The following is a 7,348-nucleotide window of genomic DNA, read 5'->3' on the forward strand; positions in this document are numbered from 1 at the left end:
TAGCTCGAGAACAAACACATCTCGTATCTGTTCTCCACTCATCTGTGGATGTGTAGAGCTGCACCTTGATTTATGAAGAATCCACGGTTTTCTCAACAGGATAAGTTGCTGCTTTAGTCCTTAGCTCCTCATTTTCTTCACGATGCGAGGAACGTGAGTGAAATCCAGGAGTGACAGAGTATAAAAAGCTTACTGTGTTTGTTTCTATAGTTACATCGTTTGGTGTGTGTGTCCCATTTTTATTCTTGGCTCGTCAAGTGAGTAGGGCAAGATTTATTTAGAGGATGTAGTGAAAAGTGTGATAGAGAATGCCTGGATGCATACGGCATCTCTGCTATTTGGCCCACGCTTACAGGAAAGTAGGGGTTCACAGTGTTGTCCTAAAAGCATTACAATCCCCAGTGAACAGAGGCACCTTTGCAGAATATTAATTTATACAGCTGAAGTTACAGTGTCAAGATTAATCATTAAGTGTAAACAATAATAAAATGGAATCTTGTGTTAATAGATGTATGTGTCCTACTTACAGCAAATGATCAACACCGAATTCTAGTGCATCATATTGAGGATGAAAGTTGATGAATTGTGTCAAGTAGATTTTTTACTTTAAATTAGACTCATCCTGTTATATCGAATCACTGACATTAGTGGCAATAAATCAAAACAATCATAAATTTAAAGCACTGCGACTGGAAGAATAGTGGGAAAATATTTCAGCCACGGACACGGATCACTTCATCAAGCGTCAGGCTCGACTCAAAAGATGATCCATAAAAGGCTACTAGGTATTTTTATCTTAACATGACCTTGTGCAGCGAACTGAGCACACATTCTCACATTCTCACTGCATCCAGTTTGACTGCTTGGTTTCTCAGCGCTCCGCTTTGTCAGTATCGCTGCAGAAAAGGCCTGCTGGAAGTGTTTGCATCGCATATTTCATCTTTCCGTGAACTTGCTTTGCTAGAACTATATTTAATTCTTCAGCTTTGCATGATAAAAAATAAAAAAAACACTTGCCTGCATGTGGATCAGTGGTTAGAACTTTCGTCTTACAGCTAGAAGATCCCCGGTTCGCGTCCTGGCCTTCCAGGGATCTTCCTGCATGGAGTTTGCATGTTCTCCTTGTGCATGCGTGGGTTTTCTCTGGAGTCTCTGGCTTCCTCCCACAGTCCAAAAGATGCTGAGGTTAACTGGTAACTCTAAATTGTCTGTAGGTGTGAATGTGAGTGTGATTGTTTGTCTCTATATGTAGCCCTGTAACAGACTGGTGACCTGTCCAGGGTGTCTCCTGACTTCACCCTGAGTCAGCTGGGATAGACTCCAGCCCCCTGTGACCCTAATGAGGATTAAGTGGTGTATAGATGATGGATGGACTTGCCTGCATCAGATATGCAGATGCTGTTAGGGGATTTTCCCTGACTGAAGTCTTACATTAATCTCGAAACAAGGTGTGACCCATTGTTGGGCATTAAAAACTAATCTGTTTTCATCAAGTTTGAAATTATATTGCAGAGCTAAACATTTCAAGTGTGTATATACACTACCATTCAAATGTTTAGGGTCACCCAGACAATTTCGTGATTTCCATGAAAACTCACACTTTTATTCATGTGTTAACATAATTGAACAAGGATATTTAATCATCAGTTAGCCTTTCAACACCATTAGCTAACACAATGTAGCATTAGAACACAGTGATGGTTGCTGGAAATGTTCCTCTGTACCCCTATGGAGATATTCCATTAAAAATCAGATGTTTCCAGCAAGAATAATTATTTACCACATTAACAATGTCTAGACTGTATTTCTGATTCATTTAATGTGATCTTCATTTGGAAAAATGCTTTTCTTTCAAAAAATAAGGACATTTCTAAGTGACCCCAAACTTTTAAACGGTAGTGTATGTATTTTTATGGAAACTTAACGCATGGCACCAGTGTCATCTAATGTGTTACAGATGTGCATTTAAGCTGAATGAATGAAACAATAAGCCGTAATAAATCTTCACTTTTCTACTTTGAAGTCACCCAAGTATTCCGATGTATCATCACTGACCTGTGTGATTTTACACACCACGTCAGAGGGGATAAAGGCGTCTTTAAGACTAGGAGACATCAAGCAATCCTTTATTACAGTATCATCAAAGTCTGTGTCAAGATCACATCTGGAATTGTACAATGGCTTTAAAAACAAAGAAGATATTCTGAAAAAGTATGAGTTGGCTTTTTAAAATTTGAAGTTAAATGATACAATGCAGAATGTGAATTTGTCACATCGGTTTTATCAGAGTTCCAGAATATATTAGAAAAGAAACCCAGATTGAATGCAAGCCTTCGTGTCATTATCAACACAATAGACAACCTTTGTGAAATGACGATGTGTGAAGATGTTTGTGTTCTGTTCACGAGTTGGAGTGCCTCTAAGGTCGTGACACTTCGGCACCGGATGCCGTTAGTCCCACAGAGAGGGACAATAACCTGGCATCAGCTGACAGCACAGGTGTATGGAAACTGTTTGGTCTCACACACAGAGAGAGAAAACACAACATGGCTCAACATATTCCTCAAAACAGCTGTCAAGTAAATGCTTATATTTGTCACTGACCCCCTTGATATCCCATCTCTGCCTCTCTTTTTCCTTAAAATCATCTTTAGGGTTGTTAATATCATCGGTGTTTCCTTTGATAAACAGTTGATTTTTTTTGCTCTTGAAGCCAATTTTCACTGTATTTTCTTGGATTCAAATCTGAGGACTCCAGGATTTCCGCTGTGGGAAATGGAAATGTTCTCAATGTCTTGGGCAGCATTCGTATGAATTATCTCTGTATTGATATAAACTGCCTCTCTTCCCCCCACCGTCCAACACAGACGTTGACCTGATGCGTTACATTAATGCACAATTTTTTAAATAGGATTGTTATTATTATGCTTTTGCAGATTTCAGTGTTTTTTAACATTACATACTATGTAATCCAGAACATTTAAGGCAAATAATTTGCACAGTCCTGCATACTGTAAATATTTCTGTTACTTTTGCCATTCTGATGGATGTTTTTTTTATTTTATTTTTACCTCCTAACACCTTCTTCTCATTTTCCTTGTAACATTGACATGAATTCGTCAATTTTGATCTTGTTAATTTCTTTCAAAGTTTCAAACTTGTCACTAGCTACTGAGTTCAAATTCCTTATACTTCAAAAGCTACTTGGCAACTAAACTGATTGTGATTCTGATTAGTTACTCAGTGTAGATGTACACTACCATTCAAAAGTTGGGGTCAATAAGAAATGTTCTTATTTTTGAAAGAAAAGCAGTTTTTTTCAATGAAGATAGCATTAAATGAATCAGAAATACAGTCGAGACATTGCTAATGTGGTAAATGACTATTCTTAGCTGGAAATTTTTAATGGAATATCTACATGGGGTACAGAGGAACATTTCCAGCAACCATCACTCCTGTGTTCTAATGCTACGTTGTGTTAGCTAATGGTGTTGAAAGGATAACTGATGATTAGAAAACCTTTGTGCAGTTATGTTAGCACATGAATAAAAGTGTGAGTTTTCATGGAAACATGAAATTGTCTGGATGACCCCAAGCTTTTGATCGGGAGTGGTATTAAATTTCTAAAAGTTAACCTTAAAAAAAGACAAAGATTTTACTTATTTGTATTTAATTATGAAATATAAAAATATAACTGAAGTATCGCTATTTGCTGAATAGTCCAATTCTTTCCAATCTACAGGAACAGTGAAAGTGTTGTTGATAAACACAAGTTCCACTAAATTGGGCTATATCACTTTTTGCAGCGGATCCCCCTACCAGCCTTCTTCATTGAGACAGGAGGAGACGGGTAAAGCTGTTTGGGGCTGCACTTTCACAGTCTTGTCCAATGATCTTTCTTAAATTAGCCATGGGGGCTGGAGACTCCCTCCCTGCACTGACAGAAGGAGGAGCCTGTGCCTGTCACTGTCTGCTGTTTCATTATTACCTGCACAGCCCTGCAGCATTCACCACACTTGTGCCTCTGTGTGGCCACACGAGAAACAGACAGGACACAGAGGACTGCTTCCAAGGCACAAACCATCACAGAGAAGTTGCTTTTTGTTAATGACTCTTTTTCCTCGAGTCAGGGAGGAAACTGGCCTGCTGCTGCTGACTTGTTAAACAAACTGCAAGGCAACTAGCAGTGGACATGGCTGGTTGTCGTGCACAGTTCCCAGCTTTGTAAAAAGTGGGCATTTTTCAGATGGCTGCTTGTGACTTTCTTTTTGAGCTCCTGTTTTGCGTCAGTATATGCAGAGCCGTTTAATCCAGCTCACTCTATTACCACAAGTCTGGACCTAATGAAGACACTATCATCATCGCTAACAATGGGATCCGGGTACCTTTTGGGAGGTCTGTCTTTCTGGACCCTGTGAATGACTTGGTAACAGAAGTGCAGCCCGGTGACCGCTGCCACATCACGGTTCTGGACAATGACCCGCTGGCCCAGAAACCTGGGATGTTGACCCCTAAGAAGTTCCCCTGTTCTTTTGGAACAGATGAAGTGAAATACACTCATTTTGGATCTCGGAGCCCCAGTAAGGATCGCGTGAAGCTGCAGCTTCGCTATGACTCCCACACAGACACAGTTATTGTTCCTTTCATGCTGGAGGTGGAGGTGGTCTTCCAGCAGCTTGAGATCCTCACCAGGAATATGCCCCTTAATGTTGAAAAGCTCAATGGAGACAGCAACTCTATTGACAAAAAGGCTCTGGAGTTTTCCTTTGAGGATGGTGTCACTCAGTGTAAGATCAGCACTCTGGCCGGCGCTGGAGGTCTCCCAGGTATGGCACTCTTTTGAATGGCCCCCCAGAGGCCAAATGGTTGACTGTGATGAGTTTGTCAAACAGGGTATTCACTACAAACATATACTGCTAAAAGCAATTCACCAAACAGAGACTATATTCCAATGATGGTAGAGCTACAGGATAATAAGGCAGCGTTATAATGCAGAGTATTTCCAAATGATGGTCAGAATCAGAGTAAGGTGCAGAGAACACAGCTCCTAAACCCAGCTTTGTAGCCATGATGATGATGGAGGTTGATCAGTTTGTGATGACAGCGATTACAAGTGACATGCTGGCTGCAGAAGATGTCGAATCTCACCCAGATGATTTAATCTTCAACATTACTTCACCTCTGAACCCACAGCAGGGTTATATTATCAGCACAGACGATCAGAACCTGCCAATCACCTCCTTCTATCAGAGGGACATCAAAGAACTCAAAATAGCTTATAAGCACCCTCAGAGGATTCAGAGCAAGAGAGGATCTTCCAGCTAGAGTTTGAAATTGTAGATACGGATGGATCAGTGTCTGATACGTTTGCTTTTATGATTGTGGTGAAGCCCATGAATACCTTAGCTCCAGTTGCAACCAAAAATACAGGGCAGCTATTGTTTGAAGGACAGTCCCGAGCTCTCTCCAGCTCCCAGAATTTAGAGATCAGTGACGAGGAATAACCTGGAAGATGTGAGAATCACAGTTGTTGACGGCTTAAAGCATGGAGACCTCACCGTGTTTGGCTCACGCAGGAAATTCTTTACACCCACCGATCTAGATGCTGGCATTGTGGTGTACCAGCATGACGGTAGCGACACCTACAGTGACAATATTATTTTTAGAATGACTGATGGCAGCAATGAAGTGGAATTTTTGTTCCCCATCACTATTGTCCCCACCGACGATGAGCCCCCTATTGTAAATGCCAACACTGGCCTGGTGCTGTTCAAAAATGAAATTATGCAGATCTCCCCCTTCATCCTGAGTGCAACAGATATTGATTCAGAAGACGCCACTATTAAGTTCATCCTGGAAGCGCCGTACTCCGCTGTAGGCGAGCTCCTGCTGAGGCAAGTAGAGCCACCCTCTGACCCATCTCTCTGGAAGTTCAGTGAGACAGATGAGATGTTTGAGCAGGTGGTAACTGAATGGTTCCAGCAGGATATTCTTGATGGAAAGCTGTTCTATCGTCACATCGGGCCCCATAGTACCACCACTGTGATCGATCAGTTTGTTTTCCGGGTCCAGGATGACAACGACCCTCCTAATCAATCAGGTGAGCACATGTTCACCATCAAAGTCCATCCTGTCGACGACCTTGCCCCGAGCTTTTCCCAGGCACCACCCTTCACATGACAGTCCAGGAATATGAGATCACATATTTCAGGAAGAAATTCTTGTGTTATACTGATCTAGACTCAGATGACAGAGACCTGAAGTACACCATCGCTAAGCCTCCTACTGACATAGACGAGAACAATCCAGCTCCCCTGGGGGAAATTGTGCTGACTGACAGCCCTGACACTGTAATTACAGAGTTTACACAAGCCCAGGTAAATCACCACAAAGTAGCTTACAAGCCTCCAGACCAGGAACTGGGCATCACTCCAAAAGTGGCTCAGTTCACATTTACTGTGGAAGACACAGCTGGTAACAGGGCAGATGGACTCTTCACCATATTCCTGCAGCCAGTTGACAACAAACCCCCACTTATCACCAACACAGGGTTCACTGTTATGGAAAGAAGTGCCTATGTTATCACAAAGAAAGAGCTGCATGCCACTGACACAGACACCGATGATGAAAATATCATCTTCACCGTGACCCAGATTCCTCAATATGGGCTGCTGCAGTATTTAGGGATTGACATGTCAAACGGTGAAACATTTGTGCTTGAGGACATTACAAATGGCCGTTTAACTTACATCCACGGAGGAGAGGAATCCCTCAGTGATGTCATCAAACTTGCTGTAAGTGACGGTTTCCACGAGGTGCCCATCACCATGAAGATCACCATCGAGCCAGTCGATGATGAGACCCCCACAATTATGCTGCCAGCCGGCCTGCTCGGCGCTTCCATCGATGTACTGGAGAATGGAGCAACGGAGATAACAAGTAATGTCATTCAGGGCCGCGATGAAGACACAGACGACCTCATGCTCACCTTTATTGTTGAAGAACCTCCCAGACTGGGTGAGATCCTGGTTAATGGTGCCCCTGCTGAGAGATTCACCCAGGAGGATATCATTAATGGGATGGTGGTTTACGCTCATACGTCCGGTGAAATCGGTCCAGTCAAAGAACACGACTCTTTCAACCTCACTCTGTCTGATATGTCAGATCAGTGGATCGTTGGCGGAAACAAGGTCCAAGGTGTGACAGTTCACGTCACCATCCTTCCTGTTGACAGCATCCCACCTATTGTCAGCGTTGGAGGGCAGTTTGTTGTAGTGGAGGGGGAAAAGAACGTCATTACTCTGGATCATATTCAAGCTGAGGATATTGACACCAACAACGATGACAT

This window comes from Acanthochromis polyacanthus, chromosome 3, assembly GCF_021347895.1.
Source record: "Acanthochromis polyacanthus isolate Apoly-LR-REF ecotype Palm Island chromosome 3, KAUST_Apoly_ChrSc, whole genome shotgun sequence".
NCBI lineage: Eukaryota > Metazoa > Chordata > Actinopteri > Pomacentridae > Acanthochromis > Acanthochromis polyacanthus.